The sequence below is a fragment of the Oncorhynchus gorbuscha genome, linkage group LG20 (genome assembly GCF_021184085.1).
Source record: "Oncorhynchus gorbuscha isolate QuinsamMale2020 ecotype Even-year linkage group LG20, OgorEven_v1.0, whole genome shotgun sequence".
In the NCBI taxonomy this organism is placed as follows: Eukaryota; Metazoa; Chordata; class Actinopteri; order Salmoniformes; family Salmonidae; genus Oncorhynchus; species Oncorhynchus gorbuscha.
In genome coordinates, this window is record NC_060192.1 from 30,531,083 (window position 1) to 30,558,112 (window position 27,030).

Sequence of the window (27,030 nt, forward strand, 5' to 3'; positions counted from 1 at the left end):
GGAAAGTCGACGCTGCCAATGAAACACACATGCAGGCGTAGGGAATCCAGATTTCAGCATCGTTCTCCATTCCCTTGACGTCGACAATGCATCGATAACGATGGTAGCGCGCAGCAATGCCTTCGATCTATTCCATGCGTGATGTCTTAATAGCTGCCAAATAATACAGCCAAAGTGTGGAGGTAAAACAAGGTTAAGAAAAACAACCAGTGGTAAGTAGATTTATGTACCATTTGACAATTTTTTGATCACTAGAATAGACTACATTATTATATATTGCACAATAAGTATTTCAAATTCTATTTTTTTTAAATGTGTGTGGAAAAATACTAATCCAGAATAGAGGGGGTGGGGGTGACTGCGGTTCTATTTATTATCATCTTACAATAGAAGACATATCATGGGGAACATAAAACATATTTTCGTGTGACATATATGGTGCCTCCGTAGTGTCATAGGTTGACGCTCTCATCACTCCAAATGCAATCAACCCACCCTATCCTATTCATCCTGGTCAATTCTAACCAATCAATATATTGCTTTTCCTCTTCACGTTCACGTTTATTACATTTCCAGCTGTACTTGAACACTGACTGGTTATCTGCTGCTGTAGCCCAATGGTTGTAGTGGCCAGCACCTGTTCCCCTTTCTTTACAAATCACATGCACGTGCAGAAGCAGCAACGGTCGGAGGTATGATGACGTAATCATCAGTCCAACTGAATGAACTCACTAATGTCATTGTTTTTCTTCTAATCAGTCATGTCCAATCAAAGATGACTACTAATTAAGCCATGGATATTTTTGGAAAAGCAATCTGTGCCTGCATGATGCAGCAGATTTAGAGCCACATGTCTGCACATCGATCTATTACTAAGCAGTTACGAATAAATTAGGCCTACTAAACTAGGCTGTTGTGTAACATTTCAATACTACAGTAATTACAGTGCTATTACACAGATATTAACTAAGTGTTACCCAATGCACATGTTTGTAAAGCATACCATATATCCCAGGAGATGAGACCTCCAGGTGCATGCTCGCCTTTTACCAAGACAACAGCATTAACAGCAGTATCACTAGTCTTCAAATCAAATCAAACTCTGTCACATGCACATAATACAACAGACCTCTGAGATGCTTACTTAAAAGCCCTTAACCAACAATGCAAATCATGAAAGATTTAAGAAAATATTTACCAAATATACTAAAGTAAAAAATATTGAAAAGTAACACAATAAAATAGCGAGGCTATATACAGGGGGTACCGGTACGTACCGAGTGAATGTGCAGGGGTACAGGTCAGTCGGTAATTTGTACATGTAGTTAGGGGTAAAGTGACTATGCATAGATAAACAGTGAGTAGCAGTAGTGTAAAAATAAAATGGGGGGGGGGGGGCAATGTAAATATCCGGGTGGCCATTTGTTTAATTGTTTAGCAGTCTTGAAAGTCACCCTGATATTTATGCATATTTCAACCATTTCTTAAGAGGCACCTTTCTGCCGGAACAGCTTGTAGGAAAGAAATAGGAGTCGGTCCTCTGAGCTGATATGGAACACAATTAGGTTAGCCTTGGTGGAGTATGACTTGGCATGGTTGATTTGTCAGCCGAATGGTACCTTGACAATCTTGATTGATTTAGGGGTTACGAAGGGTAGACCATAAAATGTAGTCTTAATTGCTAAGGAGAAAGTTTGCAAACTGTTACTTGTAAAGCAACAGAGGATATCACGTTACAGGTAAGACCCAGATGCAGACAACGTCAAATTAACATTTTATTAATTCAACAGGGGCAGGCAAAAGACAGGTCAGGGCAGGCAGGGGTCAGTAATCCAGATAGGCGGGGCAAAGGTACAGGACAACAGGCAGGTTCAGGGTCAGGGCAGGCAGGGGTCAGTAATCCAGATAGGCGGGGCAAAGGTACAGGACAACAGGCAGGTTCAGGGTCAGGGCAGGCAGGGGTCAGTAATCCAGATAGGTGGGGCAAAGGTACAGGACGACAGGCAGGTTCAGGGTCAGGGCAGGCAGGGGTCAGTAATCCAGATAGGTGGGGCAAAGGTACAGGACGACAGGCAGGTTCAGGGTCAGGGCAGGCAGGGGTCAGTAATCCAGATAGGTGGGGCAAAGGTACAGGACGACAGGCAGGTTCAGGGTCAGGGCAGGCAGGGGTCAGTAATCCAGATAGGTGGGGCAAAGGTACAGGACGACAGGCAGGTTCAGGGTCAGGGCAGGCAGAAAAGGTCCAAACCTGGGAAACCAGGTACAATTGAGAGACCGGCAGAGAAGGAAAACTGCTGGTAGGCTTGACGAAACAAAATGAACTGACAACACAGGTATAAATACACAGTGGATATCGGGGGTGATGGGTGACACCTGGAGAGGGGTGGAGACAATCACAAAGACAGGTGAAACAGATCAGGGTGTGACAGTGGAAGGTTATGGAGTCATGACTTCAGCAGTCTTAATACAGTTTTTTCAGGTGTCCTTTTATAGGAGCAGGAGGACCCTTTAATGTGGGGTGCTGTCATTGTATAATTTACTCATAACTGTGCTGATCTTTGCATACTGCTCATTGCTCTTACCTTGTTTTAATATATTCACTCACTCTATGGTGGCTCTGATTGAACTGCTAGGTCTGTGATGGGAGGAATGCAGTAGATCATTGATTTCTACTATCTTGTTCTGAACGTACTGTAGATTATGTCAAAGGGAGCCTGGAGTCAGTGTCATGCTAACAGCACGGTGGAAGCGTTGCTATGGTTTCCACTCATTAACCAGTTATATTCCCGTGATTGTTAAGTCCAGGCTGTGGAGGCATGCTATACACAGGCTCCTGTAGAGGAGATAAGAATTAGAGATGAGAGAGAAGTCACCCAACTTGACTTTTTAGAATCACTGGTAGCATTTAGCTAGAGGCTAAGAACCTCTGTTAGTTTGAATAGCAAGAAACTCCAACAGCAAAGAGACAGTGTAATCGATGGAGAGAATGGCAAAATATGTGGTAGAGACTGTAGTGGTTAGAAGATGCCAGCAACAGGAGCCAATAGATTCTCGAGAGGACGGCAGTGTTTGGGGTGAAAGTAATCATTCATGAAGAACTATCAAAGGAGAACAAAGTTTACTCATTCATATTTGAACAATAAGCTGTAGTGTGTCAGGACATAAATAAGCATAATATTTAAGAGGTGAGGTCTCAGTGATCTCAGCACTAGGAGTCATGTATAAGTGATTACCGGGATCGTTCACCAAGATAGTAAATGTATCTTTCTTCTTAAGGATACAGAACGATTTGTGAAATCAGCTGCCACTTAGCATGCTCATTGTTGAGGTCAAAATAGTGAGTGGCAGGATTCCTGTTAGCTTGCTCTAAGTGGAAGGCCTAATTACAAAGTAGGCTTCAAATCAAGTTAATCCTCTCACAAGTTGCAGCTGTGAGTGTCTGATATTAGTCTTCTCCATAATAGTGAAGTATGAAATGTTTTTTGATCCCGTCTGAACCCTTCTGAGGCTGAAAGCTTTCACCACTCAAGAAGGCATTCTCAAAAATAAACTGCACTCGACTATTCAGCTGCTCATGGTTTTGAACTCAATGTTCGCACAGTGTGGCATAGAGCAGAGAGGGGTTGCAACCTAGAAGCTGCAGAGCAGACATGTTACAAGGCCAGCTCCCATCCTCCAGAGTATCATGGGCCTTCCTCAGTGTGAGGATGTACAGTCACGTGCACTGCCCCAGCTTCCCATCTAGAGGTTCCTCTTGAGGTTGTTTACACATGTCTAGGTATTTCGCTGTGCCAATTCATTGGAATTCTGACAGCTGCAAAAAGGACTCTGTAGAATTGGAACATCTTGTCCCATTTCTTTTAAATAAGATACATTTACTTAAAACCTGATATTTATTTATTTATTACTTTTCTTTTATAAACAATACAAACATACACATACAAACGACAACATCCATACAAACATCAACATCATCACACCTGCCAAGACCCACTTGCACACACCTCCATCTCCAGCACATCACATCACTCTCTGCCACATGGCCTGAAACTTCACCATTATGTTTCTCTCCGTAGCTCCTGCAATTTCAATATTTCAATAATAAATCAATAGATTTTTCCATTGTGTTAATGATGAGGGATTAATTAAATTAATGTCCATGTTTTTAGTATACATGTTTTCAAGATGAGTGATGAGAAGAGAATTGTCCAGCCCGTTGGGTATCTCACCACACCTCCATTTGACATGTCTTGAAATATGCAGACAGACGGATTAAATGTATGTTTACATTGTAATATTTCTGACAGACAACTTCCGAACTTTATAGCATTCCCAGAAAGCATGGATTATTGAGTCATTATGTATTTTACACATGACCGCTGTAGAATTTGAGAATGTTTTCTCTTGTATAATAAATGCTATACATACGTTTATACTGGATTAAGAGTACATTTTCGTTAAATGTAATTTAGTTAGTTATGCTCCAACTTTCCCTCCATCTTGTGCCAACATCAGTTCTTTTTTAATTTGAATTTATTTACATTGGTCAGTCCAAAATTACTTTTTAATTCTGTCATGGAAATACATTTATTGACATTAGTCAGTCCAAAATTACTTTTTAATTCTGTCATGGAAATACATTTATTTACATTGGTCAGTCCAAAATGACTTTTTAATTCTGTCATGGAAATACATTTATTTACATTAGTCAGTCCAAAATGACTTTTTAATTCTGTCATGGAAATACATTTATTTACTGTTACCAAGTCATTTACTGTTTCTATGCATTTAGTTTTCCAAAGCCTGACATTTCAGAATGATATGCTGATGTAGGAAAAGTAATAATGTTCTTTGTCTTCCAATGATATTGAACAGAATAGCCTTATTTCTATACAGTGTATATACTGTATACATTTAGATTACAGTAGTACTATCTCACAATCAAGCTTTGTAAGATTACTGTATGTTAGTCTTTTTTAGAGCCCGACCGAAATGTTTTTTGGGGGGACAAAACTTAACTGTTATGCAGGTGAATGAGGACCCAAAAGCGACTTAGCGAAAACAGAGTCTTTATTCCAGTAAAAGGCAGAAGTAAATAATCCTGGAAAACTCAAGACGAAAACAAAACAGGAAAAAACTTAAATCCACTCGTAGTAACGAGGACAGACTGGAGACTCGACCATTGACTGCAGGTTGCTTCGGGAAGGCACCGACCGTAGCAGACTAAGACACCTGCTCACACGCAGCATCTGAAGGAGACAAGACACGACAGGGCGAGACAAGGACACAGCACAGCGAACATCATACAAGGATCCGACAAGGACAGAAGTGGAAAACAAGGGGAGAAATAGGGACTCTAATCAGAGGACAAAATAGGGGACAGGTGTGAAAAGACTAAATGAGTGAGTTAGGAGAATGAGGAACAGCTGGGAGCAGGAACGGAACGATAGAGAGAAGAGAGAGAGGGAGGGGGAGAGAGGGATAGAAAAAGGAACGAACCTAATAAGACCAGCAGGGGGAAACGAACAGAAGGGAAAGCACAATGACAAGACAATATATGACAAAACATGACAGTACCCCCCCACTCACCGAGCGCCTCCTGGCGCACTCGAGGAGGAATCCTGGCGGCAACGGAGGAAATCATCAATCAGCGAACGGTCCAGCACATCCCGAGATGGAACCCAACTCCTCTCCTCAGGACCGTAACCCTCCCAATCCACTAAGTACTGGTGACCACGTCCCCGAGAACGCATGTCCATGATCCTACGTACCTTGTAAATAGGTGCGCCCTCGACAAGGACGGGGGGAAGACGAACGGGGTGCGAAGAAAGGGCTTGACACAGGAGACATGGAAGACAGGATGGACGCGACGAAGATGTCGCGGAAGAAGCAGTCGCACAGCGACAGGATTGACGACCTGGGAGACACGGAACGGACCAATGAACCGCGGAGTCAACTTACGAGAAGCTGTCGTAAGGGGAAGGTTACGAGTGGAAAGCCACACTCTCTGGCCGCGACAATACCTAGGACTCTTAATCCTACGTTTATTGGCAGCTCTCACAGTCTGCGCCCTGTAACGGCAAAGTGCCGACCTCAACCTCCTCCAGGTGCGCTCACAACGTTGGACAAACGCCTGAGCGGAGGGAACGCTGGACTCGGCGAGCTGGGACGAGAACAGAGGAGGCTGGTAACCCAGACTACTCTGAAACGGAGATAGCCCGGTAGCAGACGAAGGAAGCGAGTTGTGAGCGTATTCTGCCCAGGGGAGCTGTTCTGCCCAAGACGCAGGGTTTCTAAAAGAAAGGCTGCGTAGTATGCGACCAATCGTCTGATTGGCCCTTTCTGCTTGACCGTTAGACTGGGGATGAAAACCGGAAGAGAGACTGACGGAAGCACCAATCAAACGACAGAACTCTCTCCAAAACTGTGACGTGAATTGCGGACCTCTGTCTGAAACGGCGTCTAACGGGAGGCCATGAATTCTGAACACATTCTCGATGATGATTTGTGCCGTCTCCTTAGCGGAAGGAAGCTTAGCGAGGGGAATGAAATGTGCCGCCTTAGAGAACCTATCGACAACCGTAAGAATCACAGTCTTCCCCGCAGACGAAGGCAGACCGGTAATGAAGTCTAAGGCGATGTGAGACCATGGTCGAGAAGGAATGGGAAGCGGTCTGAGACGACCGGCAGGAGGAGAGTTACCTGACTTAGTCTGCGCGCAGTCCGAACAAGCAGCCACGAAACAGCGCGTGTCACGCTCCTGAGTAGGCCACCAAAAGCGCTGGCGAATAGAAGCAAGTGTACCTCGAACGCCGGGATGGCCAGCTAACTTGGCAGAGTGAGCCCACTGAAGAACAGCCAGACGAGTAGAAACAGGAACGAAAAGAAGGTTACTAGGACAAGCGCGCGGCGACGCAGTGTGAGTGAGTGCTTGCTTAACCTGTCTCTCAATTCCCCAGACTGTCAACCCGACAACACGCCCATAAGGAAGAATCCCCTCGGGATCGGTAGAAGCCACAGAAGAACTAAAGAGACGGGATAAGGCATCAGGCTTAGTGTTCTTATTACCCGGGCGATAAGAAATCACAAACTCGAAACGAGCGAAAAACAACGCCCAACGAGCTTGACGTGCATTAAGTCGTTTGGCAGAACGGATGTACTCAAGGTTCTTATGGTCAGTCCAAACGACAAAAGGAACGGTCGCCCCCTCCAACCACTGTCGCCATTCGCCTAGGGCTAAGCGGATGGCGAGCAGTTCGCGGTTACCCACATCATAGTTGCGTTCCGATGGCGACAGGCGATGAGAAAAATAAGCGCAAGGATGGACCTTATCGTCAGACTGGAAGCGCTGGGATAGAATGGCTCCCACGCCCACCTCTGAAGCGTCAACCTCGACAATGAATTGTTTAGTGACGTCAGGAGTAACGAGGATAGGAGCGGACGTAAAACGCTTCTTGAGGAGATCAAAAGCTCCTGGGCGGAACCGGACCACTTAAAGCACGTCTTGACAGAAGTAAGAGCTGTGAGAGGGGCAGCAACTTGACCGAAATTACGAATGAAACGCCGATAGAAATTAGCGAAACCTAGAAAGCGCTGCAACTCGACACGTGACCTTGGAACGGGCCAATCACTGACAGCCTGGACCTTAGCGGGATCCATCTGAATGCCTTCAGCGGAAATAACAGAACCGAGAAAAGTGACAGAGGAGACATGAAAGGCGCACTTCTCAGCCTTCACGTAGAGACAATTCTCTAAAAGGCGTTGGAGTACACGTCGAACGTGCTGAACATGAATCTCGAGTGACGGTGAAAAAATCAGGATATCGTCAAGGTAGACAAAAACAAAGATGTTCAGCATGTCTCTCAGTACATCATTAACTAATGCCTGAAAAACAGCTGGAGCATTAGCGAGACCAAACGGCAGAACCCGGTACTCAAAATGCCCTAACGGAGTGTTAAACGCCGTTTTCCACTCGTCCCCCTCTCTGATGCGCACGAGATGGTAAGCATTACGAAGGTCCAACTTAGTAAAGAACCTGGCTCCCTGCAGAATCTCGAAGGCTGATGACATAAGGGGAAGCGGATAACGATTCTTAACCGTTATGTCATTCAGCCCTCGATAATCCACGCAGGGGCGCAGAGTACCGTCCTTCTTCTTAACAAAAAAAACCCCGCTCCGGCAGGAGAGGAAGAAGGCACTACGGTGCCGTCGTCAAGAGAAACAGACAAATAATCCTCGAGAGCCTTACGTTCGGGAGCCGACAGAGAGTATAGTCTACCCCGAGGGGGAGTGGTCCCCGGAAGGAGATCAATACTACAATCATACGACCGGTGAGGAGGAAGGGAGTTGGCTCTGGACCGACTGAAGACCGTGCGCAGATCATGATATTCCTCCGGCACTCCTGTCAAATCACCAGGTTCCTCCTGAGAAGAGGGGACAGAAGAAACAGGAGGGATAGCAGACATTAAACACTTCACATGACAAGAAACGTTCCAGGATAGGATAGAATTACTAGACCAATTAATAGAAGGATTATGACATACTAGCCAGGGATGACCCAAAACAACAGGTGTAAAAGGTGAACGAAAAATCAAAAAGGAAATAGTCTCACTGTGGTTACCAGATACTGTGAGGGTTAAAGGTAGTGTCTCATATCTGATACTGGGGAGAAGACTACCATCTAAGGCGAACATGGGCGTGGGCTTCCCTAACTGTCTGAGAGGAATGTCATGTTTCCGAGCCCATGCTTCGTCCATAAAACAACCCTCAGCCCCAGAGTATATCAAGGCACTGCATGAAGCAGCCGAACCGGTCCAGCGTAGATGGACCGACATAGTAGTACAGGATCTAGATGGAGAGACCTGAGTAGTAGCGCTCACCAGTAGCCCTCCGCTTACTGATGAGCTCTGGCTTTTACTGGACATGAATTGACAAAATGTCCAACCAAACCGCAATAGAGGCACAGGCGGTTGGTGATCCTCCGTTCCCTCTCCTTAGTCGAGATGCGAATACCTCCCAGCTGCATGGGCTCAGTCTCTGAGCCGGAGGTAAGAGATGGTTGCGATGCGGAGAGGGGGAACACCGTTAACGCGAGCTCTCTTCCACGAGCTCGGTGACGAAGATCTACCCGTCGTTCTATGCGGATGGCGAGTGCAATCAAAGAGTCCACACTGGAAGGAACCTCCCGGGAGAGAATCTCATCCTTAACCTCTGCGTGGAGTCCCTCCAGAAAACAAGCGAGCAGCGCCGGCTCGTTCCAGTCACTAGAGGCAGCAAGAGTGCGAAACTCTATAGAGTAATCCGTTATGGATCGATCACCTTGACATAGGGAAGCCAGGGCCCTAGAAGCCTCCCTACCAAAAACTGAACGATCAAAAACCCGTATCATCTCCTCTTTAAAGTTCAGGTAATTGTTAGAACAATCAGCCCTTGCCTCCCAGATAGCTGTGCCCCACTCTCGAGCCCGGCCAGTAAGGAGTGAAATGACGTAAGCAATCCGAGCTCTCTCTCTTGAGTATGTGTTGGGTTGGAGAGAGAACACAATATCACACTGGGTGAGAAAGGAGCGGCACTCAGTGGGCTGCCCGGAGTAACAAGGTGGGTTATTAACCCTAGGTTCCGGAGACTCGGCAGACCAGGAAGTAGCTGGTGGCACGAGACGAAGACTCTGAAACTGTCCAGAGAGGTCGGAAACCTGAGCGGCCAGGGTCTCAACGGCATGACGAGCAGCAGACAATTCCTGCTCGTGTCTGCCGAGCATAGCTCCCTGGATCTCGACGGCAGTGTTACGAGAATCCGTAGTCGCTGGGTCCATTCTTGGTCGGATCCTTCTGTTATGCAGGTGAATGAGGACCCAAAAGCGACTTAGCGAAAACAGAGTCTTTATTCCAGTAAAAGGCAGAAGTAAATAATCCTGGAAAACTCAAGACGAAAACAAAACAGGAAAAAACTTAAATCCACTCGTAGTAACGAGGACAGACTGGAGACTCGACCATTGACTGCAGGTTGCTTCGGGAAGGCACCGACCGTAGCAGACTAAGACACCTGCTCACACGCAGCATCTGAAGGAGACAAGACACGACAGGGCGAGACAAGGACACAGCACAGCGAACATCATACAAGGATCCGACAAGGACAGAAGTGGAAAACAAGGGGAGAAATAGGGACTCTAATCAGAGGACAAAATAGGGGACAGGTGTGAAAAGACTAAATGAGTGAGTTAGGAGAATGAGGAACAGCTGGGAGCAGGAATGGAACGATAGAGAGAAGAGAGAGAGGGAGGGGGAGAGAGAGGGATAGAAAAAGGGAACGAACCTAATAAGACCAGCAGGGGGGAAACGAACAGAAGGGAAAGCACAATGACAAGACAATATATGACAAAACATGACATTAACGATACTGATATATCGGTAACTTAAACCTCTCTAGGGTACGTGGGACGGTAGCATCCCACCTGGCCAACATCCGGTGAATATGCAGAGCGCAAAATTCAAAAATACTAAATTCAAATATTTAACATTCTTGAAAATATATGTGTTATATATCAAAATAAATCTGAACTTCTTGTTAATCCAGCCGCTGTGTCAGATTTCAAAAAGGCTTTACGGCGAAAGCAAACCATGCGATTATCTGAGGACAGCACCCCGCATACAAAACCATGAAAAAGATATTTCAACCAGGAAGGTGCGACACAAAAGTCAGAAATAGCGATATAATTAATGCCTTACCTTTGAAGAGCTTCTTCTTTTGGCACTCCAAAATGTCCCAGAAACATCACAAATGGTCCTTTTGTTCGATGATGTCCTTCTTTATGTCCCAAAAAGGTACATTTATTTGGCGTATTTGATTCAGAAATACACCGGTTTCAACTCGCCCAACACGCCTACAAAGTATCTAATAAGTTACCTGTAAACTTGGTCCAAACATTTCAAACAATGTTCCTAATCCAACCTCAGGTACCCTAAAACGTAAATAATCGATACAATTTAAGATGGAATAAACTGTTTCTAATACTGGATAAAAACAACGTGGAGCGAGCTCCTGTTCACACGCACCAAAACAGTAGAGTCCACCTGGAGTGACACTTACAATGAGTAGGGCTACTTCTTAATTTCTCAAAAGAAAAACATCTAACAATTTCTAAAGACTGTTGACATCTAGTGGAAGCCATAGGAACTGCAACCAGGTTCCTAATAATAAGGGTCCCATAGAAAACCATTGGAAAATCCTATGACCTCAATTATTTTTTGACCAGGATGTTTTGTCCTCGGGGTTTCGCCTGCCAAATCAGTTCTGTTATACACACAGACATTATTTTAACAGTTTTATGCATATCCTAGCTTCTGGACCTGAGTAACAGGCAGTTTACTTTGGGCACGCTTTACATCCGATGTCAAAATACTGTCCCTTACCCCAGAGAGGTTAACAATACCGATATATCTCCCGATATACTGTGTTACAGCGGGGAAATTGAAAAGTGTACTTTTCCCACACTGAATTCTCATAAATTGCCATCCGAAAGAACAATTGTCCAATAACTATGCTTTAAATGTTGATTTTAAACATTGTGATAATAATGACATGAAAATGGCCACGTGTTCAGATAAACATGAGATACCCTTTATTGATCCTATTTATTGAATTTAGGCTATCGGTTGAATTATGGGACAAAACCGATATACAGCTCACTCAAAATAAAAATAAAATGAAATACCTGACATGCATAAGAATTCAGACATGCTATGAGACTCGAAATTGAGCTCAGGTGCATCCTTGATCCAACTTGATTGGAGTCCATCTGTGGTAAATTCAATTGATTGGACATGATTTGGAAAGGCACACACCTGTCTATATAAGGTCCCACAGTTGACAGTGCATGTTAGAGCAAAAACCAAGCCATGAGGTCAAAGGAATTGTCTGTAGAGTGCCGAGACAGGGCTGTGCCGAGGCACAGATCTGGGGAAGAATACCAAAGCATTTCTGAAGCATTGAAGGTCCCCAAGAACACAGTGGCCTCCATCATTCTTAAATGGAAGAACTTTGGAACGATCAAGACTCTTCCTAGAGCTGGCCGCCCGGCCAAACTGAGCAATCGGGGGAGAAGGGCCTTGGTCAGGGAAGTGACCAAGAACCCGATGGTCACTCTGAGAGAGCTCCCGAGTTCCTCAGTGGAGATGGGAGAACCTTCCGGAAGGACAACCATCTCTGCAGCACTCCACCAATCAGGCCTCTATGGTGGGCTGGCCAGACGGAAGCCAATACTCAGTAAAAGGCACATGACAGCATGCTTGGAGTTTGCCAAAAGGCACCTGAAGGGCTCTCGGCCATGAGAAAGAAGATTCTCTGGTCGGATGGAACCAAGATTGAACTCTTTGGCCTGAGTATGAAGTGTCACGTCTGGAGAAATCCTGGCACTATCACTATTGTGAAGCATGGTGGTGGTAACATCATGCTGTGGGGATGTTTTTCAGCTGCAGGGATTGGGAGGCTAGTCAGGACGAGGGAATGATGAACTGAGCAAAGTACAGAGAGATCCTTGATGTAACTTGCTCCAAAGTGCTCAGGACTCCAGATTGGGATGAAGGCTCATCTTCCAACAGGACAGCAACCCTAAGCACACAGCCAAGACAACACAGGAGTGGTTTCGGGACAACTCTCTGAATTTCCTTGAGTGGTCCAGTAAAAGCCTGCATTGAATCTGATTGAACATCTCTTGAGAGACCTGAAAATAGCTGTACAGCAACGCTCCCCATCCAACCTGACAGAGCTTGAAAGGTAATGCAGAGAAGAATGGGAGAAACTCCCCAAATACAGGTGTGCCAAGCTTGTAGCGTCATAGGTGCTTCAGAGGTGCTTCAACAAAGGTGCTTCAACAAAGTACTGTGTTAAGGGTCTGAATACTTATGTAATTGTAATATTAAAGTTTTAGTATTTTTAATACATTTTCAAACATTTCTAAAAAAACTGGTTTTGCTTTTTCATTTATGGGGCATTGTATGTAGATTGATGAGGAGGAAACTATTTGATCTATTTTAGAATAAGACTGTAACGTATCAAAATGTGGAAAAAGTCAAGGGGTCTGAAAACATTCCAAATGCATTGTATGTGTAAAAGGTCAATATCAGCCGATAGTAATAATAATTAATAACATTTATATAGAGCTTTTCATAATCCCCTAGCGCTTCAAAAGAAGAAAACAAACAAAGCAATACATCATCATGAGTAGCCTAGCTATAGTTAGCTAGGTCAACCAATACCTCATTGAGTAGCCTAGCTATAGTTAGCTAGGTCAACCAATACATCATTGAGTAGCCTAGCTATAGTTAGCTTGGTTAACCAATACATCATTGAGTAGCCTAGCTATAGTTAGCTAGGTCAACCAATACATCATTGAGTAGCCTAGCTATAGTTAGCTTGGTTAACCAATACATCATCATGAGTAGCCTAGCTATAGTTAGCTAGGTCAACCAATACATCATTGAGTAGCCTAGCTATAGTTAGCTTGGTCAACCAATACATCATTGAGTAGCCTAGCTATAGTTAGCTTGGTTAACCAATACATCATTGAGTAGCCTAGCTATAGTTAGCTTGGTCAACCAATACATAATCATGAGTAGCCTAGCTATAGTTAGCTTGGTTAACCAATACATCATCATGAGTAGCCTAGCTATAGTTAGCTATGTCAAGCAATAGAGGCCAAGTCTTTGAGTTTGTGCATCCTCCAAAGATAGAGAGGAAGAGTTCATGGCTTGTTCAGAGGAAGGTTGGTCAGGGAGATGGTTGATGAAGAGTCTGGTGACGATCATGTAGAGTGGCTATTCCCAAACTGGGGCACGTGGGCACGCGCAATGCCATCGGGGGCACGCCAAATAAAAATGTGAGTCACATTTTCAAACAGTCCATTTACGTGTTTTTTTTCATTTAGGTGTTATTATTTGCACCCTTGTCCTATAAGAGCTCTTTGTCACTTCCCACGAGCTGGGTTGTGACAAAAACTCACACTCATTCTTATGTATAATAAATGTATTGTGTAGTGTGTGTGTGGCAGGCTTTACAATGAATGCAAAAAAACAACATTTGAGAGTATGCTGACCCTGGTGCTAGAGGGGCTACACAGCTGAATGTTGGATGTTTAAAGTGGTACCAGACTATAAAAAGGTTGGGAATCACACTGATGTAGAGGACTGGATGATGTCTCCTCTATTGTATCTCCACTATAGGGACATGCTGAGCAGTAGGCAGTGGTTCGTACTGTATAAAATAATGCCAGGCGGTTGTGTTAAGACATGCCAGCCTGCCCTAGGGCTGTGTGGGGAGTCCTGTTAATGTAGATGGTCACTACCCATTAGCCTGATGGGTTGAGCACAGAGTTCCTACCCACAGACACACACACTGTCACAGTCATCCACCCATGGTGCAATAGGCCATGATACTGTCCTCACATTTCATTGGTTTTCTAGTCTGTACCACCCGACCGTTCAATCCTCATGTCCAGGCGTCCTCTGATTGTCTTTGCCTTACTTTACGACGCTACTATTATAATCCATAATAATGTAGTTTTTCCTTTTATCAATACATTTGAACCTCACCCCTCTTGTCTTGGACAGTACTACAGTAGGTCTTTGTCCTGCATGCCTTTCATTAAGAGCCCTTATGATTGCACCCTTGCATGTATTTAAAAAAACAAACAGTTAAATGCTGTAAATGTTGTGATTTCTCTCTGTTGGTTGATGACATGGTCATTATTGCGTCTCTCTGTTCTCTCTCCCATCTATTGACTCTTTCTTTAGTCGGTGCTTCTAATTGACGTGTCACACAACAGGTAGTTCAATATATACCGAACAGAGATATAAATGCAACATGCAACAATTTCAATGATTTTCCTGAGTTAGAGGTCATGGAAGGAAATCAGTCACTTTAAATAAATGTAATAGGCCCTAATCTATTGATTTCAATATGATTGGGCAGGGCTGCAGCCGTGGGTGGGCATCGGCCCACCCACTGGGGAGCCAGGTCCGGCCAATCAGAATGAGTTTTTCCCCACAAAAGGGCTTTATTACAGACAGAAATACTCCACAGTCTCATCATGGTCTTCGACTATCCTGCAGGTGAAGAAGCCGGATGTTGAGGTATTGGGCTGGCGTGGTTACACGTGGTCTGTGATTGTCGGTCCAGTTGGACATACTGCCAAATTCCCTATGACATAGGAGGCGGCTTATGATAGAGAAATCTGGTAGACATTCCTGCAGTCAGCATGCCAATTGCACGCTCTCTCAAAACTTGAGACATCTGTGGTGTTGTGACAAAACTACACATTTTAGAGTGGCCTTTTGTTGTCCCCATCACAAGGTGCACCTGCGTAATGATCAGGCTGCTTAATCAGCTTGTTGATATGCCACACCTGTCAGGTGGATGGATTATCTTGGTAAGTGAGAAATGCTCACTATCAAGGATGTAAACAAATTTGTGCTCAAAATTGGAGAGAAATATAAGCTTTTTGTGCATAGGGAAAATTTCTGCAATCATTTATTTCAGCTCATGAAACATGGGACCAAAACATTACATATGGCGTTTATATTTTGGTTCATTATAGATGGCTCCACTGAAGACTAAATATATTGTGTTATAGCTGTCATGAATGTGCTAATTGGAGTGTTTTTTTAACCCATCCTCCCTGGCTCTCTGTAGGTGAGTGTGTGACTGTGTGTAGGGGGCAGCCGCCATGCCGCTGGTTAAAAGATGCATCGAGCCCAGGCACCTGTGCCGTGGAGCCGTGCCGGACGGGGTCACCAGCGAGCTGGAGTGTGTCACAAACAGCACCCTGGCAGCCATCATCAAACAGTTGGGGGGCCTGAGTAAGTCTACACACCTGACTGACTGACTGGCTGACTGAGTGACTAACTGCCTGACTGATAGACTGCTGACTGACTGAGTGGCTGACTGGCTGACTGAGTGACTGCTGACTGACTCACTCACTGTCCTTCTCTGTCCCTGACCCATGTCTATGCATGGTGTGTGTGTATTTTGTGAATGCAGGTCGACATGCAGAGGACATTTTTGGAGAGCTGTTCAATGAGGCCAACAGCTTCTACATGAGAATGAACAGCCTCCAAGAGAGAGTGGACCTGCTGGCGGTCAAAGTCACCCAGCTGGACTCCACTGTGGAGGAGGGTAGGTGGAGGAAATGTTGGGGGGTCACACCTGGGGGATAAGAAGGGTAAAATTATCTGCTGAGCATCATACAATACATGCTATCGCACGATCATTCCCAAGACAACATACAGCGCAGCATTTTATTTATTTATTTTTCCTTTATTTAACTAGGCAAGTCAGTAAAGAACAAATTCTTATTTTCAATGATGGCCTAGGAACAGTGGGTTAACTGCCTGTTCAGGGGCAGAACGACAGATTTGTACCGTGTCAGCCGGGGGTTTGAACTTGCAACCTTCCGGTTACTAGTCCAACGCTCTAACCACTAGGCTACCCTGCCACCCCATGTGGTATGAAAGCGTGAATGAGCATCAAATTAAGAGTACCATGGTAAAGGAGCGTAGTAAAACACACAGTTGCATAATGCCAGGGCTTCGCCAGGGCTTCGCCAGGGCTTCGCCAGGGCTTCGCCAGGGCTTCGCCAGGGCTTCGCCAGGGCTTCGCCAGGGCTTCGCCAGGGCTTTGGTTGTCATTATACAGGCTGGGATACACTGGAGACTGTATATTCATCCTGTTCGAAGACTCTGCTCACAGTAATTCTGACCCTATGTTTGCAGTTCTATTAAATTGTGTTTTTATTTAAGAGGATGCATTGATACACCACTAATAAATGTGGTTTGTTTTCATGTTATTGAACATTCCACACTTGGAAACATTCTGGGTTGCCATGGCACTTCATTCATAGCTGCCAACGAGTCAGTGTTGTAGTGTTCATTCATTGTGTTTATCCTTGGCATTCTGGTCCCAGTTTCGCTGCAGGACATCAACATGAGGAAGGCCTTCAAGAGCTCCACCATCCAAGACCAGCAGGTGGTGTCCAGGAACTCCATCCTCAACCCTGTCATGGAGATGTACCATCGCTGTGACAAACCTCCACCCCTCAACATCCTTAGCCCCTACAGGTTAAGCCCTCAACCAATCACATTACGGCTTACTGAACCCCACTTTAGTCATTGAACTTCTCCTTTTTACGTTAAAGTACAGAATTAAGCATTGGGGATGTGCAATTTATGCATATTATAAGATAAGAGTTATAAAATGTAGGTGTCAATTGCATTGCCACGGCCAGTGTCTCAGGTCAGGATGTGTTGTCATACAGGGATGACAACAAGGATGGTCTGAAGTTCTACACAGACCCATCCTACTTCTTTAATCTGTGGAGAGAGAAGATGATCCAAGCAACAGAAAACAAGCGGAAGGAGAAGAGGCGGCAGAAGGCAGGTGACAAGGTGAGTTCATGTATACGTGCACGTGCGTGAATGTGTGTTTTATGTGTATCTGTGATGAATTACTGCTCTCTTTGCTCTTTCTCTCTCTCTCATATATATATATATATATATATATATATATATATATTGTTATGACTGTTGGCTGTTTTTTCCTCTCAGACCCTCTCTCCTTCCCTCCACCATTTGACATCAAGCCTGTCAGGATTAGCTCATTGCTCTTTTTTAGACTGTCTGTGCAAAAGCCTCGGGATGTGGACATGTGTTTAGACAGACATAGAGCATGGGAAGGAAAGAGAGAACGAGGGCTTATGGGGAAAGGGAGCGAGCAAGAGAGGAAACATGGTTCGTGAATAGCCTTGTCTAATGTGTTTAGCAAGATGAACAAAACCTCTTTCTAACACTACTAAGATACTGTATACATCTTAAATGGTCTAGGGGCTGTTTGATCTGTATGGCTGCGGAGTTACAGTACGGCTGGCACGATAGAAATGGAAAGATCATTTCCTATTGAGCCGTCATCTGCAGCGCTGAATGCAGTCTCTGCACGAACCAGTCTCCGCAGGAATCAGTCTCCGCAGGAACCAGTCTCCGCAGGAAACAGTCTCCGCAGGAACCAGTCTCCACAGGAACCAGTCTCCGCAGGAATCAGTCTCCGCAGGAACCAGTCTCCGCAGGAACCAGTCTCCGCAGGAACCAGTCTCCGCAGGAACCAGTGTCTGCAGGAACCAGTCTCCGCAGGAACCAGTCTCCGCAGGAACCAGTCTCCGCAGGAACCAGTCTCCGCAGGAACCAGTTTCCGCAGGAACCAGTCTCCTCAGGAATCAGTCTCCGCAGGAACCAGTCTCCGCAGGAATCAGTCTCCGCAGGAACTTTGCCTTTAAATTTCAATTAAACTGTAAAGCTGAATTTCCTCGATACGAATTGAATAGAGCCCTTAATTAGAGGAAGCAATATGCTTTATTAAATAACAACTAAGACGTAACTGCACCAGCTGTTGCAGAACTGAAATGTATTACATTAATAAATGAGCTCGTACATGTTCTATAGAACCTTCAGGAAGTAATCACACCACTCCACCTTTTCACAATTTTGTTGTGTTTGAGCCTCTCTGGGTTTGTACTTGGAGAACGCTACCTGTCCGAATGCATAGTGCCAACTGTTTGGTGAAGGAGGGAGATCTTAACGCTACAGCATACTTTATGGCACTAGTTTGGGGAAAGACGTTTTCTGTTTCAGCATGACAATGCTGAAAGGAGGAAGGCTGTTATAGCAGCAAAGGGTGGACAAACTCCATATTAATGCCCATGATTTTGGAATGAGATGTTTGATGAGCTGGTGTCCACATACTTTGGCCATGTAGAGTATTTACTCATTGGATGATTCACTCATCGACTGCGTTCCCGCCTGTAAATATCTGGCCGTTTGAATTGATTAAGATCTAACGCCTAAAAACACATGCAGAAGAGCTAGTTAAAAATGTAAGATTTAAAGTGGATATATATATATATTTTTTTTTTAATATGTCTTGCTTCTCTCAAAACAGCAGGAAGCAGATTGTACAATCAACTTTCCTGCCAATTTTGGACTATGGTGACACCCTTTATCAAAATGCAGCAGACACTACTCTAAAACCTTTGGCTGCAGTGAACCATAGCACACTTCGCTTTATCACAGATGACAGGTTTAATACTCATCACTGCATCTTGTATCAAAAGGTCGGCTGGTCCTCGCTAAAGTCCCGTAGATTACTTCATTACTCCCTTTCTGTTTACAAAGCTCTGCTGAAAAAGCTTCCAACCAACCTCACTTCACTGTTGAGACACCAAACCCGCTCACAGGGATGGTTAACTCTCTAGGTTCCACTCGTTCGTACCGATCTAGGTAGATCCGCTTTCAGTTTTAAAGCCCCCCATTCTTGGAATAGCCTGCAGAACTCCCTGTTTTGTGAATGCAGGTTCCCTGGTTTTGCCATCTAGTATTAGATGGGCTGTATGACAGTTGCAGTTGTTTTAATTGAATGAAGGAGATTGTTGTGATTGTAATGTTGAAAGTTGTAACTTGTAGTTTTTTATTAAGTGATCATTTTGTATTGTTGTATTGCTTTTTTGCTGTGCTTGGGGCACCTTTGAAAATGAGACCCTAGTCTCAATGAGTTTCTCCTGACTAAATAAAAGTTCAATCAAATAAATGTATAGGTTTGTCTCTGTTCTAGGGGCAGAAACAGGCGGAGGACCCCAGTCTTATAGGTTTGTCTGTTCTAGGGGCAGAACAGGCGGAGGACCCCAGTCTTATAGGTTTGTCTGTTCTAGGGGCAGAAACAGGCGGAGGACCCCAGTCTTATAGGTTTGTCTGTTCTAGGGGCAGAAACAGGCGGAGGACCCCAGCCTTATAGGTTTGTCTCTTTTCTAGGAGCAGAAACAGGTGGAGGACCCCAGTCTTATAGGTTTGTCTCTTTTCTAGGAGCAGAAACAGGCGGAGGACCCCAGTCTTATAGGTTTGTCTCTGTTCTAGGGGCAGAAACAGGCGGAGGACCCCAGTCTTATAGGTTTGTTCTGTTTCTTATAGGTTTGTCTGTTCAGAAAAACAGGCGGAGGACCCCAGTCTTATAGGTTTGTCTGTTCTAGGGGCAGAAACAGGCGGAGGACCCCAGTCTTATAGGTTTGTCTGTTCTAGGGGCAGAAACAGGCGGAGGACCCCAGTCTTATAGGTTTGTCTGTTCTAGGGGCAGAAACAGGCGGAGGACCCCAGTCTTATAGGTTTGTCTGTTCTAGGGGCAGAAACAGGTGGAGGACCCCAGTCTTATAGGTTTGTCTTTTCTAGGAGCAGAAACAGGCGGAGGACCCCAGTCTTATAGGTTTGTCTTTTCTAGGAGCAGAAACAGGTGGAGGACCCCAGTCTTATAGGTTTGTCTTTTCTAGGAGCAGAAACAGGTGGAGGACCCCAGTCTTATAGGTTTGTCTCTGTTCTAGGAGCAGAAACAGGTGGAGGACCCCAGTCTTATAGGTTTGTCTTTTCTCAGAAACAGGTGGAGGACCCCAGTCTTATAGGTTTGTCTTTTCTAAAGAAACAGGTGGAGGACCCCAGTCTTATAGGTTTGTCTTTTCTAGGAGCAGAAACAGGTGGAGGACCCCAGTCTTATAGGTTTGTCTCTGTTCTAGGAGCAGAAACAGGTGGAGGACCCCAGTCTTATAGGTTTGTCTCTGTTCTAGGAGCAGAAACAGGTGGAGGACCCCAGTCTTATAGGTTTGTCTCTGTTCTAGGAGCAGAAACAGGTGGAGGACCCCAGCCGGGAGGTGAAGAAGGTGAGGAAGGCCCGTAACCGTCGTCAGGAGTGGAACATGATGGCATACGACAAGGAGTTCCGTCCAGAAAACCGCCTCACGCCTTCACCCTACCATGGCATGTCCTCTGAGGGATCTCTCTCTCCAGACAGGTCAGTAGGGATGCACTGAAACAATCAATCATCCAATCATCAATCAACCAACAAACCAATCAATCAAGGAACTTTTTATGAACAATTGTATAATACTATCATATGTGTGCCACTAAATGTAAATGTACTAAATCTGCTCTCTGCTGCCATCTACCTAAAAGTTTGAAAGCCTGCATGCTCCTTAAAACCCTTTACACTGATGGAAATGGGCCTGGTTGGATAGGGCTAAATTGAAATGTTTCTTACAGAATAAATATGAAAATGCATGAGCATGGTAGCAATCGAAAGAGAACAGTTAGGAGATTATGGAACAATGTTTGACTAAAGTTGAGGACACAACAGTTTGCCTGACACAGGACTGAATCCAAACATTACACTGTTGATTTTATGTGCATTTTACATTTCCTTTTTTGCCGCATTTGTTGATAACGAATTCTGAAAAAACTCTGGATACATTCAGTAACATGAAAAGACTATTCCTGGAAAATATGGAGTCGATGCAACACAAGACAAAAAAAACAACAAGGGCTTGAGTTAGAGGACTAACTGGTGTCTCCAAGTGGCCGTACATCTCTCCCAAGTGTGCGCAGTTCCTAAGTCATTTCAACTACAAGGTGTTTTTTAAAAGTTCTCATAGCTGTGCTGTTGAGGAACTAGAGCAAGCACACTTGCAGTTGTTTTGTTTGGAACTCAGCCCTGCATCCCCGCCATCACACAATTACTGTTGTTGTTTACGCAATCCAAAAACGGCCCATTATAAATCAATCTGGGTCAGGTGGGCATCATTTGAAAGCTTGTTCTACTGCCAACATGTCTAGATACGTTATAACGTACGATCATACAGTGTTAGGCTTTCACAGGGCAATTCAAGGAAACCGATCATAATTTGTGTGCATTCAAAGCAGTCATGCATGTATTCAGGTGCGTGTTCCACAGTAAATATCCTTCACAATAGACAAACAGGCTCATTCTGTTCAGAAGAACCCAGGGTATGACGCCATGTCATCTGGTAACTGTACATCAAACAGGCTTGTTCAGAAGAACCCAGGGTATGACGCCATGTCATCTGGTAACTGTACATCAAACAGGCTTGTTCAGAAGAACCCAGGGTATGACGCCATGTCATCTGGTAACTGTACATCAAACAGGCTTGTTCAGAAGAACCCAGGGTATGACGCCATGTCATCTGGTAACTGTACATCAAACAGGCTTGTTCAGAAGAACCCAGGGTATGACGCCATGTCATCTGGTAACTGTACATCAAACAGGCTTGTTCAGAAGAACCCAGGGTATGACGCCATGTCATCTGGTAACTGTACATCAAACAGGCTTGTTCAGAAGAACCCAGGGTATGACGCCATGTCATCTGGTAACTGTACATCAAACAGGCTTGTTCAGAAGAACCCAGGGTATGACGCCATGTCATCTGGTAACTGTACATCAAACAGGCTTGTTCAGAAGAACCCAGGGTATGACGCCATGTCATCTGGTAACTGTACATCAAACAGGCTTGTTCAGAAGAACCCAGGGTATGACGCCATGTCATCTGGTAACTGTACATCAAACAGGCTTGTTCAGAAGAACCCAGGGTATGACGCCATGTCATCTGGTAACTGTACATCAAACAGGCTTGTTCAGAAGAACCCAGGGTATGACGCCATGTCATCTGGTAACTGTACATCATAGTGATGATAAACTTTGACACTGTATATGACATGAGTTTTATGATATGGAAACGTGAAGTGCATGTTTGGACTCGCGGGTGTTTGGATTGGTTGTATGACAGAGGTATTTATTATAACTCTCAACGTCTCATCCTTCAAAATACATCATCCTCTTAATTTACAGCATGTCTCTCACTCAGACAACAAAACATGTGGCAAAAGTTACCCAATTAGCAGGAGGGATGGAGGCAACTTGTTGCGTTCAGAACGGCTGTCGGTCAAAACACATTCAGGGCTGTGAAGCGCATAGCGTGAGCTCTGACATCATTTACTGCGTTCCATATCAGTTCCCAAATCTGCAGTCTTAAAGGGATACCATATAATATTATACATTGTCCTCCTGCAATACTGTTATGTTTTAATAGTTGGCTCTTTGGTTTCAGATGACACATCCATTCTTTAAGACCTCCATTGACATGAGACTAGGTGTATGTTGGAAGTCTTTGATGATCCCTTGCTCCACATCAACCTCTATCTGTGGTTTAAATGTTCCAGGTCTGGTATGTCTGATGAGCTGTCCTACCCTGCCAGCCCTAACCACCCACCCCAGGAGGGAGCTGTCTTGGGTCCTGATGGGAAGGAGCACCTTACAGGCCTCAACCAGACCCAGTCTCTGGACCGGGCCTACCGACCCCCTGCTGCCGGCACCGCTGCAGCCCAAGCCCGCCAGCACTCCCTGGGCCGCGTGCAGCCCAACCAAGGACCCACACCCACAGACCCCTCCCTAAACGGACCCCGGCCTGCAGCTGCCAAAGAGGCTAGGTGTGTAGCTGGCTACCCCTCTTGTCTCTCCTCTCGTCTCTCCTCTCGTCTCTTGTTTCTCCTCATCTCTCATCTCTCCTCTCATCTCTCCTCTCATCTCTCCCCTCCCCTCTCATCTCTACTCTCGTCTCTCATCTCTCCTCTCATCTCTCCTCTCGTCTCATCTCTCCTCTTGTCTTTCATCTCTCGTCTCCTCTCACCTCTCCTCTCATACCTCCTATCCTCTCATCTCTCCTCTCATCTCATCTCTCATCTCGTCTCTCTTCTCACCTCGTCTCTCCTATCGTCTCCCCTCTCATCTGTCATCTCTCTACTTATCTCTCCTCTCATCCCTCCATCTCTTCTCTCGTCTCCCCTCTCATCTCCCCTCCCCTATCATCTCGTCTCTACTCTCATCTCTCCTCTCCTCATCTCTCTTCTCTTCTCTCACCTCATCTCTCCTATCTCCTCTCATCTCTCCTCTCATATCATCTCTCCCTCCCATCTCTCCTCTCATCTTGTCTTGCCTCTCTCCTCTCCTCTGTCATCTCTCCTCTCATCTTCTCTCTTCTCTCCTCTCATCTCTCTTCTCTCCTCTCATCTCTCCTCTCATCTCATCTCTCCTCTCTCCTTCTCTGACTACGTTTCTTCTATCGTATATAGTTGAATGAAAATCTCAAAGCCCATTCTATCTACAGTAAATGCCACAGGCATATATTTGATTATAATGTAAAGGATGTAGATCTGGACAGGCCCTGTCTGACTTGATTGGTTTTCTGTCATTGTTCCACAGTGGTCACCAGATGCCAGAGCACTTTATCCCTCCGGCCCCGCCCCCACCTCCTCCCCTCATCCCCTCAGCCCAGACGGCCTTCGACAGCACAGCAGGGCCTCCCACCCTGGCCCCTGCAGGTCTCCCCACCCTGGCCCCTGGCACCATGGCCACTCTGTCCCGCCCATACAGCCCCTCACCCCCTCCACCCCCACCCGCCAGCTACTTCCCCCTCTCCATCCCACCCTGTCACTGGGGGACCCCCTGTTGCCCCTCCTCCACCCCCACCTGGTGGCCCCCCCAACATTCGCTCCCTCCCCAGCCCATGCCATGCACCCCTCTGGGGGCACACTGCCAAGGAAGGGCAAGGTGCTAGGCATCCCGATAAGCGACGCACGCAGCGACCTGCTGTCAGCCATCCGCAGAGGTGAGACCCTCTGGTTCACTAGGATTACACAGCACGATCTGTTTACATTAATGTACATGGAAAGATAGCCCAGCTACTAGTAACATATATATACAGTAGGGAAAGTATCTTTTGACAGCTGTAACCAGCAGATGACTTGTGTTGTGTCCTCAGGCATCCAGCTGAGGAAGGTGCAGGAGCAGCGTGAGCAGGAAGCAAAGAAGGAGCCCGTAGGGAACGACGTGGCCACCATCCTGTCCCGACGCATCGCAGTGGAGTACAGCGAATCAGATGAGGACTCGGAGCCTGAGGAGAATGAGTGGTCAGACTGAGGCGGAGAGGAGAGGGTGGGGCAGAGCAGAGGGCTAGGACTTACTGTACTCACCTACATACTGCTGCTATTCCAATACCAGGACACACACACACACACAGCATACTACATCTCGATTGACCTCTTGTTAGGGAAAGTAGATGAGACACTTACACAGTATGACAGTATCCATTAACTAGTCAGATACTGTATGGGGAAGGAGGGGAAGGAGAGGAAGGGAGAGGAGGAAGCCACAGTGGGTCTGGGGGGGGGGGATCTGTTGGAACCAAGCACAGCAAGCTTATACGTACATACAGTGCATTCAAAATGTATTCAGACCCCTTGAGTTTTTCCACATTTTGTTACGTTACAGCCTTATTCTAAAATGTATTAAATAGTTTTTTCCCCTCATCAATCTACACACAATACCCATAATGACAAAGCAAAACTGTTTTTTAGAATTGTTCGCAAAAATTAATAATAAATAGAAAAATTCAATCCCACTTATGTAAGTATTCAGACCTTTTACTCAGTACTTTGTTGAAGCACCAATGGCAGCGATTACAGCCTCGAGTCTTCTTGGGTATGACGCTACAAGCATAGCACACCTGTATTCAGGGAGTTTCTCCCATTCTTCTCTGCAGATCCTCTTAACGTCTGCCAGGTTGGATGGGGAGCGTCGCTGCCCAGCTACTTTCAGGTCTCTCCAGGTATGTTTGATCGGGTTTAAGTCCAGGCTCTGGCTGGGCCACTCAAGGACATTCAGAGACTTGTCCTGAAGTCACTCCTGCGTTGTCTTGGCTGTGTGCTTAGGGTTGTTGTCCTGTTCATCAAGGATCTCTCTGTACTTTTCTTCATTCATCTTTTTCTCGATCCTGACTAGTCTCCCAGTCCCTGCCACTAAAAAACATCCCCACAGCATGATGCTGCCACCACTCTGCTTCAACGTAGAGATGGTGCAAGGTGACACTTGGCATCCAAGTTCAATCTTAGTTTCATAAGGTCAGAGAATCTTGTGTCTCATGGTCTGAGAATCCTTTAGGGGCCTTTTGGCAAACTCCAAGTGGGCTGTCATGTGCCATTTACTGAGGAGTGGCTTCCGTCTGGCCCCTCTATCATAAAGGCCTGATTGGTAGAGTGTTGCAGAGATAGTTGTCCTTCTGGAAGGTTCTCCCATCTCCACAGAGGGACTCTGGGGCTCTGTCAGAGTGACTATCAGCTTCTTGGTCACCTCCCTGACCAAGGCCCTTCTCCCCCGATTGCTCAGTTTGCCCGGGAGACCAGCTCTAGGAAGAGTCTTGGTGGTTCCAAACTTCTTCCATATAAGAATGATGGAGGCCACTGTGTTCTATGGGACTTTCAATGCTGCAGAAATGCCTAGTTAAATGAAGGAAAAATAAAAAGGATGATCAGTGGAAACAGGATTCATCTGAGGTCAATTTCAAGTCTCATAGCAAAGGGTCTGAATACTTATGTAGATAAAGTATTTCTGTTGTTTATTTTGAATAGATTTTTCTAAACATTTGAAAAATCTGTTTTCGCTTTGTCATTATGGGGTATTGTGAGTAAATTGTCATTATGGGGTTGTGTGTGTAGATTGTCATTATGGGGTATTGTGAGTAAATTGTCATTATGGGGTTGTGTGTGTAGATTGTCATTATGGGGTATTGTGAGTAAAGTGTAATTATGGGGTTGTGTGTGTAGATTGTCATTATGGGGTATTGTGAGTAAATTGTCATTATGGGGTTGTGTGTGTAGATTGTCATTATGGGGTATTGTGAGTAAATTGATGATGATTTTTATTTTATTTTATCTATTTTAGAATAAGGCTGTAACGTATCAAAATGTGGAAAAAGTAAAGGGGTCTGAAAACATTCCAAATGCATTGTAGGGGTAAAAGGCCAATATCAGCCGATAGTAATAATAATTAATCACATTTCTATAGCGCTTTTCATAATCCCCTAGCGCTTCAAAAGAAGAAGCTATAGTTAGCTTGGTTAACCAATACATCATCATGAGTAGCCTAGCTATAGTTAGCTAGGTCAACCAATACATCATCATGAGTAGCCTAGCTATAGTTAGCTTGGTTAACCAATACATCATCATGAGTAGCCTAGCTATAGTTAGCTTGGTCAACCAATACATCATCATGAGTAGCCTAGCTATGGTTAGCTTGGTCAACCAATACATCATCATGAGTAGCCTA

General features: G+C 45.2%; 1 pseudogene; it reads left to right on the forward strand.

The window, feature by feature from the left end:
* Nucleotides 1-25,044, forward strand: LOC124006613 (annotated as a pseudogene).
* Nucleotides 25,045-27,030: the final 1,986 nt, after the last annotated feature.